This window comes from Mus pahari, chromosome X (assembly GCF_900095145.1).
Source record: "Mus pahari chromosome X, PAHARI_EIJ_v1.1, whole genome shotgun sequence".
Taxonomy (NCBI): domain Eukaryota; kingdom Metazoa; phylum Chordata; class Mammalia; order Rodentia; family Muridae; genus Mus; species Mus pahari.
In genome coordinates, this window is record NC_034613.1 from 11084825 (window position 1) to 11097976 (window position 13152).

The window sequence follows — 13152 nt, forward strand, 5'->3', positions numbered from 1 at the left end:
TTCACAACCAACTGAGCATAGTAGATTAATATTCAGCTGCTTGTTACCTAATGATGTCCTTTTAAAATAAGCCTGGTATAGGACTCAGATTGTTAGTGGCTTCCTCATGTTAATAGACTTCTAATAGAGGAACTGAGCACCACAAACATACAAAAATGGGAGCTTTAAAACGTTTGAGGAGCCAGAAAGATGGCTGAACATGTAAAGGCATCTGCCAGCAAGACCTGAATTTAATATCTCAGATTCATTTGTTGGAAGGAAACAGTTGACAGCCTCACCTTGTCCTTTGACCACAACAACTAGGCTATGGAATGTGCCTCCTCTCATAGTAAGTAAATGTAATAATAAAACCTTTGAAACCATTCCACAGGTCAGAGTTTAAAGCAAGTATTTTATTTCTTCATGTTCAGACACTTCTATGCTATATTCTCTTTTAGACTAAGTGTCCTTTTGTGAATTAATGTAACATATGTGCTCCAATATTGAGTAAAACTCAACTTTATTTTTCTTTTTTAAGTTTTACCTAAGGCAACTTAGGTGTCTTTAGTAGAAATCTGAATTGTACTAAGGGAGACAAATGGGAAGTCACTTGAATTCTTATTTTCTGTAAGAGATACTGAATGAAATCAAGTTGATTCCAAATTTTTATTTTGAGGATGGTTTGGGAATTTTCTCTTTGAAAATCTCTCCTGCTTTGCAGAATTCACATTGATTTGTGAAGTGGTTCTTAGCACCATCTTGTCTTGATGCCATTTTCTGTTTACTTAGAACATTCTTAGACACACCTTCCCCTGCAATAGTTACACCTGCCTTAAAAACACATTTGATGTTTTCATGACTTTAACAATGGTCCAGATACATTAACCAAAATAATTAATGTTTATATTATCTTGATATAAATTAAAATTACCAAAGAATATACAAATAAAATATAATTGTCATGTTATATCTAAAACAATTGCTATATTCTTCCAGAAACTAATACTTTAACATTACTTTGGCCTTCATCTAACTGTTGCAAATTGTGGGTTTTGCTTTGAAAAATGCTGTACTCCTCAGCCTCAGCATCAAGAAATTTTGAAGCATGAACTTGTGGGGCATTGGGCTATGCACAGACAGGCTGGTTTCCAGTTGAGGCTAGATGTTGAACCCCAGGACCCGGTGGTGATAATTCACCTACATGGGACAGAAGGAGTTCTCTCATGTCTTCAGGAACTCTGGATCCCATCGAAGTTATCGCCCCCCCCCCAGCCCTCACAAGAGAAGCATGGCTAGTATTCATGTGGGCAATGTCCCAAGCCTCTGACCTTCAGGCTATAGTCCTCCCCAGTTGCCTAGCAACAATAAAGATAATGGGACACAAAAAGAGGGGCTGCTTGGCCCCACCTCACTCTCTTACTCCTCACTCTCTTGCTCTTACTCCTCTCACTCCTCTTACTCTCCTCACTCATCCTCACTCATCCTCTCTCTCTCTCTCTCTCTCTCTCTCTCTCTCTCACCTCCTACTTTCTTTTTTACTCTCTAGCCTTTCTTTTCTCTCTCTCTTTTTCTCTTTCTCCCTGCCTTTCTACAATTAATCTCTAAAACCATAGACAGTCTCTGTTCATCAAGACCCAATGCACTTACTCTCGCCTGTGTGGGAACCTCTCTCCCTCAGCCCTCTCTCCTGTAATCCCAGGGCTACAGGGTGTTGCTCTGGGGCGTCCCAGTCAGGGGCGGCCCCTTGTCCACCCCCCATCAAGTGGGGTCAGTGGCTTAGATGTCCACATGGGGCCAAGTGGAAAGTGTCTGACAGCCCTTCCGCATCTGCCTGCCCAGAGCATAGGAAGAACTCTGGCCGGGCTAGCTTCCCTTCCCACCTCCTTCCCCCACCCCCCCCTTTAGTTTCCACGTGAACCTATTATTGGTTGCTGTCTAATAAAGGGCTCATACCTTTTGTTGCCTTAATTATTGTGGTTGTATCTTTCTCACATGGATTATTACAATTAGACCCAGATTTAATGGTGGCTGATGGAGCCCATGCTGGGATATGGAGCACTTACCATTCACGGGTGGATTCTTCCTTTTTTCTGAGCTTCATAGGTGGGGTTGGAGAGGAAATATTAACAGGGCAGCTTAAATTCTAATTTTTGTCCTATTTGTTGTAAAACACCTTAAAGACAATAGTTATCATTCAAGAAATATTGAAGCCGGGTGTTGTGGCACACACCTTTAATCCCAGCACTTGGGAGGCAGAGGCATGTGGATTTCTGAGTTTGAGGCCAGCCTGGTCTACAAAGTAAGTTCCAGGACAGCCAAGGCTACACAGAGAAACCCTGTCTCGGAAAAAAAAAAAAAAAGAAAGAAATGTTCATTTTTGCAACCACAGCCTATTTCAGGAATTTTACTTGGATATCAGGAATACTCTAAGATATGAAGTAGCTTCATAGGGATGTCTAGTTAGCATCTTTCATAAAGGTCTTTGATTTGCTTAAACTTTTATTTATGATATTTCTGTTATCTCATGTTTTAGCCATTTTACTTTAGGACAAAATGAGGATTTTATCACAAAGTAATTTTTATTCAAAATTCAATTTATTTTTCTTTAACTACAAATAAAATTTTCTTCTGTTTTTAAAATATTTATTTAGTTATTTATTTATTTGACAAGGTAACAGAATGTAGGTCTGGCTCTCCTAGAACTCACTTTGCAGACCAGGATGGACTTGAAATCTCAAAGAAGCCCAGATAATACACTCAAAAAAGACTGCAATCTCCAGCAAATGCTGCTGGTCTCACCGGATGTCTGCATGTAGAAGAATGCAAATGGACCCATATTTATCGTCACCCTGCATAAAACTCAAATCCAAGTGGATCAAAGACTTTAACATAAAACCAGATACCCTGAACCTCATAGAAGAGAAAGTGGGGAACAGCCTTGAACACATTGGTACAGAAACAGCCAATCAATAAATAGATGCCTAGGAGCCTAGTATAATCATCTTCATCTAGCAAATGAAGGAAATAGATGTAAAGATCCACAGCCAAATTTAGGCAGAGCTTGGTTAATCCTGTGAAAGATGGGGAGAAGGATTCTAGGAACCCAAAAGGTCAAGGACACCACAAGAGACCCCTCAGAATCAACTTGCTTGGGCACACAGGTTCTCACAGAGGCTGAATAATTAACCTGGTAGGCTACATGTGACTGACATAGGCCAGCTGTATATGTGTTATAATTGTATGGGTTGGGCTTTGTATGGGACTCCTAACAGTGGGAACAGGGGCTGCCTCTGACTCGGCTGCTTGACTTGGGGACCCTTTCCTCCTACTGTACTACCCTGTCTAATCTCAATAAGAGAGGATGCTCCTAGTCCTAGTGCAACTTGATATGCCAGGACTGGTTGATATCCATGGGGGGGGGGGTGTTCCTCTTCTGAAGAAAAACAGAGGAAGAGTGGGTGGGGGATGAGACTGGAGAGGAGGTAGGTCAAGGAGGACTCGGGGGAGAAGAATGAAGGGAGATTGTGGTGGGGATGTAAACCAAGTTAGTTAATTAGTTAATTAATTAATTTTAAAAAGAAAATAAAATTCAGTCTGGCACTTCTCTCCCAGCCTCTGAACAAAGAACATCCAGGTCCACTGAAAAAACAAACAACCAGATTAAATTCCTTCCCTGCTCCATTCCAATGTCTAATCCCTGGGCATTCCCAGCTACCCTGAGCTAGCTGCAGGCTGTCCCTGGACCTCTATTGCCTGGCCAATGCTCTGGTGGCCTCCATCCAGGCATGCCCAATATACCACACAAGGAACTTTCAGGCCTGCTACATCAAGAACATCTAATCCAAAGTTGCCCAATGGAGGCCTGTTGCACGTGGAATATTCAGATTAGTCCTGTATTCCTGATATCTGCTATACCAGGAATATCCAGGAACAACCAAATGGCCAAAGGCCAGAGTAAGAACACAAACAGCAAGAGCAGGGCAACATGGCACCTTCAGAGCAAAGCTATTCCAGTATATAGCAAGCCCTGTATCCTAGCGCAACCAAAGCAAAAGGAAATGACCTTAAATCTAACCTTATAAAGATAATTGATACCTGTAAACAACAAACATATAAATCCCCTAGAGAAACTCAGAAAAATACCATCAAACACATAAAGGCCTTAAAAGAGGAAACTAATAAATCCCTTAAAGGTATATGGAAAATATAATTAAATAGATGAAGGAAATGAATAAAACTGTTATATACCTGAAAGTGGAAATACAAGCAACAAAGAAGACACAATCTGAGGGAATCCTAGAGATGGAAAACCTAGAAAAGAGAAGGGAAACAATGCTGCAGCACCAATAATATACAAGAGAAACAGTTAAGGAAATGTTTAATATCCTTAGTCATCAGGGAAATGCAAATCAAAACAACTCTGAGATTCCACCTTACAGATGTCAGAATGGCTAAGATCAAAAACTCAAGTGATAGCACATGCTGGTGAGGATGTGAAGCAAGAAGAACATTCCTCTATTGCTGGTGGGAGTACAATATTGTACAACCACTCTGGACGTCAAATTGGTGGTTTTACCTCAGGACCCACCTATACTACTCCTGAGCAAATACTCAGAATATGTTCCACTATATCACAGGGAGACTAGTTCGACTATATTCATAGCAGCTTTATTCATTATATCTAGAAACTGAAAACAACCTAGAAGCCCCTCAACTGAAGAACTGATAAAGAAAATGATGATAGAAGACTTTAAGAAGGATATAATAACTCCCTTAAAGAAATACAGGAGAACACAGCTAAACAGGTAGAAACCCTTAAAGAGGGGACACAAAAATCCTTTAAGGAATTACAGGAAAACACATCCAAACAGGTTAAAGAATTGAACAAAACCATCCAGGATCTAAAAATGGAACTAGAAACAGTAAAGAAATAACAAAGGGAGAAAACTCTGGAGATAGAAAACCTAGGAAAGAAGTTCTTAGGAGCCATAGATGTAAGCATAACCAACAGAATACAAGAGATAGATGAGAGAATCTCAGGTGCAGAAAGAAAATGTGAAATGCAAAACAATCCTAAACCAAAACATCCAGGAAATCCAGGACACAATGAGAAGACCAAACCTAAGGATAATATGTATAGAAGAGAGTGAAGATTTCCAAATTAAAGGGCCAGTAAATATCTTCAACAAAATTATAGAAGAAAACTTCCTTAACCTAAAGAAAATGATGCCCGTGAACATACAAAAAGCCTACAGACCTACAAATAGACTGGATCAAGAAAGAAATTCATCTTGGCACATAATAATCAGAACAACAAATGCACTAAATAAAGAAAAAATATTAAAAGGAGTAAGGGGAAAAGGTACAAGTAACATATAAAGGCAGGCCTATTAGAATTACACCAGACTTCTCACAAGAGACTATGAAAGCCAGAAGATCCTGGGCAGATATCATATAGACCATAAGAGAAAACAAATGCTACTATTCCAAGGCTAATATACCAAGCAGAACTCTCAATTACCATAGATGAAGAAACCAAGGTATTCCATGACAAAACCAAATTAACACAATATCTTTCCACAAATTCAGAAATTCAATGGATAATAAAGGGAAAACTCCAGCACATGGAGGGAAACTATACTCTAGAAAAAGCAAGAAAGTAATCTTTTAACAAACCTAAAAGAAGATAGCCACATGAACAGAATTCCAACTCTAATGACAAAATTACAAGAAACAACAATTACTTTCCCTTAATATCAATGGACTCAATTCCCCAATAAAAAGACATAGACTGGTTACATAAACAGGACGCAATATTTTGCTGTGTACAGGAAACACTCCTCAGGGACAAAGACAGACACTGTGTCAAAAGAAAAGGCTGGTAGACTATTTTCCAAGTAAATGTTCCCAAGAAACAAGCTGGAGTAGCCAGAAATATTATCAAATAAATAACCTTTCAAGTTAACAAAAAAATAAAAGGAGAGACACTTCATATTCATCAAAGATAAAATTTACCAAGATGAACTCTCAATTCTGAGCATCTATGCTCCAAATNNAAGGGCATCCACATTCATAAAAGAAACGTTACTAAAGCTCAAAGCACACATTGCACCATACATAATAATAGTAGGAGACCTCAACACTCTACTCTCCTCAGTGGACAGATCATGGAAACATACTGAACAGAGACACAATGAAACTAGCAGAAGTTATTAAACTAACATATTTAACAGATATCAATATAACATTTTATCCTAAGGTGAAAGGATATAACCTTTTCTCAGCACTTCATGGTACCTTCTCCAAAATTGACCATATAATCAGTCACAAAACAGGCCTCAACAGGCACAAGATGACTGAAATAATCCCATGCATCCTATTAGATCACCATGGACTTAGGCTGATCTTCAATAACAACATAAGTTATAGAAAGCCCATATACACGACTAAGCTGAATAACACCCTTCTCAATGATAACTTGGTGGAGGGAGAAATAAAGAAAGAAATTAAAGTCATTTTAGAGTTTAATGAAAAGGAAGCCACAGTATACCTAAACTTATGGGACACAATGAAAGTAATATAAAGAAGAAAACCCATAGCTAGCTCTGAGTGCCTCCAAAAAATACTCAATAAAATTCTCACAAACTGAATCCAAGAACACCTCAACATGATTATACATCATGATCAAGTAGGCTTCATCCCACTGATGCAGTGATGGATCAATATATAGAAATCCATCAATGTAATCCACTATATAAAAAGCTCAAAGACAAAAACCACATGATCATCTCATTAGATGCTGAGAATTCATTTTAGAAAATACAACACCTCTTCATGATAAAATTCTTGGAAATATCAGGAATTCAAGGCCCATACCTAAACATACTAAAAAAAATACAGCAATCTAGTAGCCAACATTAAACTAAATGGAGAGAAACTTGAAGCAATCCCACTAAAGTCATGGACGAGAAAAGGCTGCCCACTCTCTCCCTATCTGTTCAATATAGTACTTGAAGTCCTAACCAGAGCAATTTAACAACAAAAGGAGATCAAGGGGATCCAAATTGGAAAGGAAGAAGTCAAAATATCATTACTTGCAGATGATGTGAGAGTATACATAAGGGATGACAAAAATTCCACCAGAGAACTCCTAAGTCTGATAAACAACTTCAGTGAAGTAGCTGGATATGAAATTAACTCCAACAAATCAATGGCCTCTCTCTAAACAAAGGATAAAGAGGCTGAGAAAGAAATTAGTGAAACAACACCCTTCACAATAGTCATAAATAATATAAAATATGTTGGTGTGACTCTAAATAAGCAAGTAAAAGATCTGTGTGACAAGAACTGCAAGTCTCTAAAGAAAGAAATTGAAGAAGATCTCAGAAGATTGAAAGATCTCCCATGCTCATGGATTGGCAGGATTAATATAGTAAAAATGGATATCTTGCCAAAAGCCATCCACAGATTCAATGCAATTCCCATCAAAATTCGTATTCAATTCTTCACAGAGTTAGAAAGCACAATTTACAAGTTCATCTGGAATAACTAAAAACCTAATATAGCAAAAAGTATTCTCAACAATAAAAGAACCTCTGGTGGAATCACCATCCCCAACCTCAAACTGTACTACAGAACAATTGTGATTAAAACTGCATGGTACTGGTACAGTGACAGGCAGGTAGATCAATGTAATGGAATTGGAGAGCCAGAAATGAACCCACACACCTATGGTCACTTGATCATTGTCATCCAGTGGAAAAGAGACAGCATTTTCAACAAATCATGCTGGCTCAACTGGCAGTTAGCATATACAAGAATGCAAATTGGTCCATTTTTATCTTCTTGTACAAAGCTCAAGTCTAAGTGTATCAAGGAACTTCACATAAAACCAGAGATACTGAAACTTATAGAGGAGAAATTGGGGAAAAGCCTCAAACACAGGGGAAAAAATCCTGAACAGAAAACACCAATGGATTGTACTGTAAGATCAAGAATCTACAAATGGGACCTCATAAAATTGCCAAGCTTCTCTTAGGCAAAGGACACTGTCAATAAGACAAGACAGCAACCAACAGATTGGGAAAAGACCTTTACCGATCCTAGATCTGATAGGGGGCTAATACCCAATGTATATAAAGAACTTAAGAAGTTGGATTTTTGAAAAACAAGTAACCCTGTTAAAATTGGAGTACAGAGCTATCCATAGAATTCTCAACTGAGGAATACTGAATGGCTGAGAAGCACCTAAAAATGTTCAACATTCTTAGTTTTCAGGGAAATGCAAATCAAAATAAGCCTGAGATTCTACCTCACCCATGCCAGAATGGCTAAAATCAATAACTCAGGTGACAGCAGATGCTGGCAAGGATGTGGAGAAAGAGGAACAGTCCTCCTTTGCTGGTGGTATTGCATTCTGGTACAAGCACTCTGGAAATCAGTCTGGCGGTTCCTCAGAAAATTGGACATAGTAATACCGGAAGACTCCTGGACATATATACAGAAGATGCCCTCACTTGCAATATGGACACATGCTCCACTATGGTCATAGCAGCCTTATTCATAATAGCAAGAAGTTGGAAAGTACCCATATGTCCTTCAATAGAAGAATGGATACAGATAATGTGTTACATTTACACAGCTATTAAAAACAGTGTATTCTCGAAGCTCTTAGACAAATGGACGGATCTGGAGGATATCACCTTGAGTGAGATAACCCAACCACAAAAGAACACATGAAATGCATTCACTGATAAGTGGATATTAGCCCAGAAGTTCAGAATACCCAAGCTACAATTCTCAAAACCCATGAAACTGAAGAAGAAGGGAGACCAAATACGGATACTTTGATCCTTCTTAGAAGGGGGAACAAAATACCCATGGAAGGAGTTACAGAGACCATGTTCAGAGCAGACACGGAAGGAATGACCATCAATATACTGCCCCACCTGGGGATCCTTCCATTAAACAACCAGCAACTCCAGACTCTTTTGCATATGCCAACAAGAGCTTACTGACAGGAGCCTGAAAAAGCTGTCTCCTGAGAGCCCCTGCCAGTGCCTAACTAAGTGGATGCTCACAGCTGTCCATTAGACAGAGCACAGTGTCCCCAAAGAAGGAGCTAGAGAAAGTACCCAAGAAGTTGAAAGACATTGCAGCCCCATAGGATGAACAACAATATGAACTAACCAGTAACCCCAGAGCTCCCTGGGACTAAACCTCCAATCAAAGAAAACACATGGTGGGACTAGTGACACTAGCTGCATATGTAGCAGAGGATGGTCTAGTAGGTCATCAATGGGAGGAGAGGACCTTGGTCCTGTGAATGATCTATGCCCCAGAATAGGGGAATGCCACGGCCAGGAAGAGGGAGTGGGTATGTTGTGGAGCAGTCGGAGGTGGGAGATAATAGGTTATTTTCAGACAGGAAACTAGGAAACAGGATAGCATTTGAAATGTAAATAAAGAATATATCCAATAAAAAATGAAAGAATATGTGTTAAGTCTCCACAATAGAATGCTATTCAGCTATGAAAAATAAAGACATCATGAAAATTTCAGGCAAATGCATGGAAATTGAGAATATCATTTTGAGTGAGGTAACCATGTCCCAAAAATATGTAATCACTTTTAAGTGGATTTTAGCCATAATGTTCAAGATACCCTTGCTACAATCCACAGACCAAAAGAAATTGGGTAATTAGGATTGCACAAAGGAGGATGCATTCATCTCATTCAGAAGGGGAAACAAAATAGTCATCAGAGGTGGACAGAGAGAGGGAAATGGATGGTAAAGACCTGAGGAGGGTTATGGCAATGGTGATCAGATGTGGGGGGAGGGGAGTAGGAGAGGGCTTGGAGAGGAGTGAAATGATATGGGCTATTTCTGGGACTAACTGGAGACCTGGGATTGGAGATGCTATGGGGATTTTATGGGGTTGAACCTAGCTGAGATTCCTCCCAGTAGGTGATTATAGATTGAAGTGGAACCTCCGGTAGTTAGGCAAAACTTCCAGTGGAAGGGAGGTGACATCAACCCATTCACAAAACCTTCAACCTAAAATTTGTTCTGCCTACAGGATGTGCAGGAATAAAGGTGGAACAGAGGGTAAGGAAATGGCCAACAAATGACTGGCCCAACAGGAGACCCATCACATGGGAGAGAGTCAACTCCTTACACTGTTTATTGATGATACATTGCCGTGCTTGTAAACAGGCACCTAGCATTAGTGTCTCCTGAGAGGCTTTATCCAACAGTAGATGGAAACAGGCAGAGACCCATGACCAAATAACAAGTGAAGCTTGAGAGTCTTATAGAAGAGTTGGGGACAGAATTGAGTGAGCCTGAGGGGTCAAGGACACCACAAGAAGACCTACAGAGTCAACTAACCTGGGTCGATGGGGGATCACAGAGACTGAATCAAAGAGCAGGCAGGGGCTTTTCCTAAAGCACCCTCTACATTTGCATCAGATGTGCAGCTTGGTCTTTGTGTAAGTTCCTTAACAATTTGAGTAGGGGCTGTCTCTGACTCTATTGTCTACCATTGGATCCCTTTCCCCTCAGTAGGAGAGGTTGTGCTTAGTCCTGCTGAGACTAGATGCCATGTCCCAGGGTGGGGTGCTACCCAAAGGGGGCTTCCCCTCTCTGAGAAGAAGAGGGAGTAATGGGAGGGAGTAGTTGTGGGCGAGAACTGGGAGGAAGGGAGGGAGAGGGCTGTGATTTTGAGATAATGTGAATTTTAAAAATATATTATGGAAAGATAAAGAATAAAATACTAATAAATGTCAGGAAATACACATTTATTACCTATTTACCCATTTTTCCAGCCTCTATCTGTCTATCTGTCTATCTATCTATCTATCTATCTATCTATCTATCTATCTATCTATCTATCTATCTATCTATCTATCTTATTCATCACCATCTATCTATCTATCCATCCATTCATTTGAAACATGGTCACACTGTAGGTCTGGCTGTACTGAAACTTACTCTGTTGACCAGGATAGCCTTGCCCACAGAGAGATCCATTTGCCTCTGCTTCCTAAGTGCTGGGATTAAAGGCATGTGCCAAAAATACACATGCCTGCAAAAATACATTTGCATTCTTAAATTTTTTGTTATTTATCTCCAGTGGTTCCTTCCTATCTTATAGTTCTTTCTTAATTCAAATTTTGAAACAAAATTTTAAGGTATCTCTAGTTTAGGGAAACTTTTAAAAAGAGGATTATTTGGATTGTTTATGTCTAGTGTCTTGAATGTCTTATATATTTTGGATAGCCCACTTTCAAGTGTAGTTAGTGAAAATCTTGTCCCACTTTTCAGGGTGCCATTTTGTCCTGTTGGTTCTTTGTCTTACAGAAGGTTTTTAATTTCATAAGGTGCCATTTATTAATTGTTGATCTTAGTGCCTGCACTATTGGTGTTTTGTTCAAAAAATCTTTTCCTGCTCCAATGCATTCGAGGCTATTCCATACTTCCTCTTCTATTCTGTTCAGTGTATCTTGTCTTATATTGACCTCTTTGATCCACTTGGACTTGAGTTTTGTCTAGGGTGATTAAAGTGGAAACTTCTAGTTCTTTTGTAAAGTTAATTATGTCAAATGATGTTTTTCTGGGGCACACAGATGAAAGAATGTGTTGCTAAAGCGAACACAGGAAAGACTATTTTCTTAAAGTAGACACAGGTAAAAGGATGTTTGGATATAGCAGACATGTGAACAGACTCTTGATGGAGTATAATTATGACCCCACAGACATAGGAGATGAACATTGAGCATTGATTTGGTTTACTCTTCCTCGCTATTCTTTGCTAAAGACACCTATGTACTGGCTCACTTTACATAGTGTTGTTGACCTCAACTTCTAAAAACAATGCTATTGAGAGAAATTAGTCCAAGAACTGCTTGTAAGGTTCCTGTGCCAGCTGGTTGCTTCTGCGGCCTTGCCTCAGAGTGGCTGTTGAGCCTGGTGGTTTCTTCAGGATTCAACTATAGCTGCCTGGTGTCTGCTTGCTGAAAGGACTGGACTGTAGCTGCTGTTTTATGCCTGGTGTCTGCCTGTCTAGAGCACTGGTCTGCAGCTGCTAAGCTGTGTTTGGTGTTTGCTATGGGACTGAACTGTTGCCCAAGTAGATAGAGCTCTCCCCCAAAGAACTATTACTGAAAAGGTCCACTTCTCCCATATCCTAGTAACTTTTCTCTTCCACTATCTCTGCTGGGTGGTGGACTAGAAGAGAAGTTCAACCCTTATTAGAAGTTGATTGCAAAAAATTTGTGCCTACATATGATAGGTATGGATCTACTTGCATTCTTTTTTTTTCTTTTTCCATTTCTATTTTTTTTTTGAAAAAATTTATTCTTTAAACTTTTCTTGCAGTCCAGACTTTATCACCCTCATGGTTCACCCTCAGACTGACTCTCCCACATCCCATACGTCCTCCCCACCTCCACCTTTCATGTCTAAGAGAATATCCCTACTGTTATCCTACCAGACCTCCCCACCAGACTAGTCCTTGGGGCCCCAAGTCTCTCAAGGGTTAGGTGCATCTTCTCTTACTAAGTCCAGACCCAGCAGTCCTCTGCTGTATCCGTGTTGGGGGTCTCATATCAGTTGATGTATGCTGCCTGGTTGGTGGCACAGTGTCTGAGAGATCACAGGGGTATAGGTTAGTTGAGAATGCTGGTCTTCCTACAAGGTCACTCTCTTCCTCATCTTCGTCCAACTTTTCTCTTAATTCTACCACAGAAGTCACCAGCTTCTGTCATTGGTTGGATGTAAATATCTGCATCTGACTCTTTCAGCTGTTTGTTGGAACTTTCAGAGCATAATCATGATAGGTCCCTGTTTGTAAACACACCGTAGCATCAGTAACAGTGTCAGGCCTTGGCCTCCCCCAAGCTGGAACTCAATTTGGGCCTGTCACTGGACTTCCTTTTCCTCAGGCTCTTCTCCATTTTTTGTCCTTGCAGTTCTGTAAGACAGAGCAATTCTGGGTGAGAGTTTTTTACTGTGGGGTGGCACCCTCATTCCTCCACTTGATGCCAGGTTTTTCTACTGAAGGTGAACTCTACAAGTTCCCTCTTGTCACTGTAAGGCATTTCATCTAAGGTCTCCCTATTGTTGGGCATTTCATCTAAGGTCCCTCCCTTTGAGTCCTGAGAGTCTCTCAC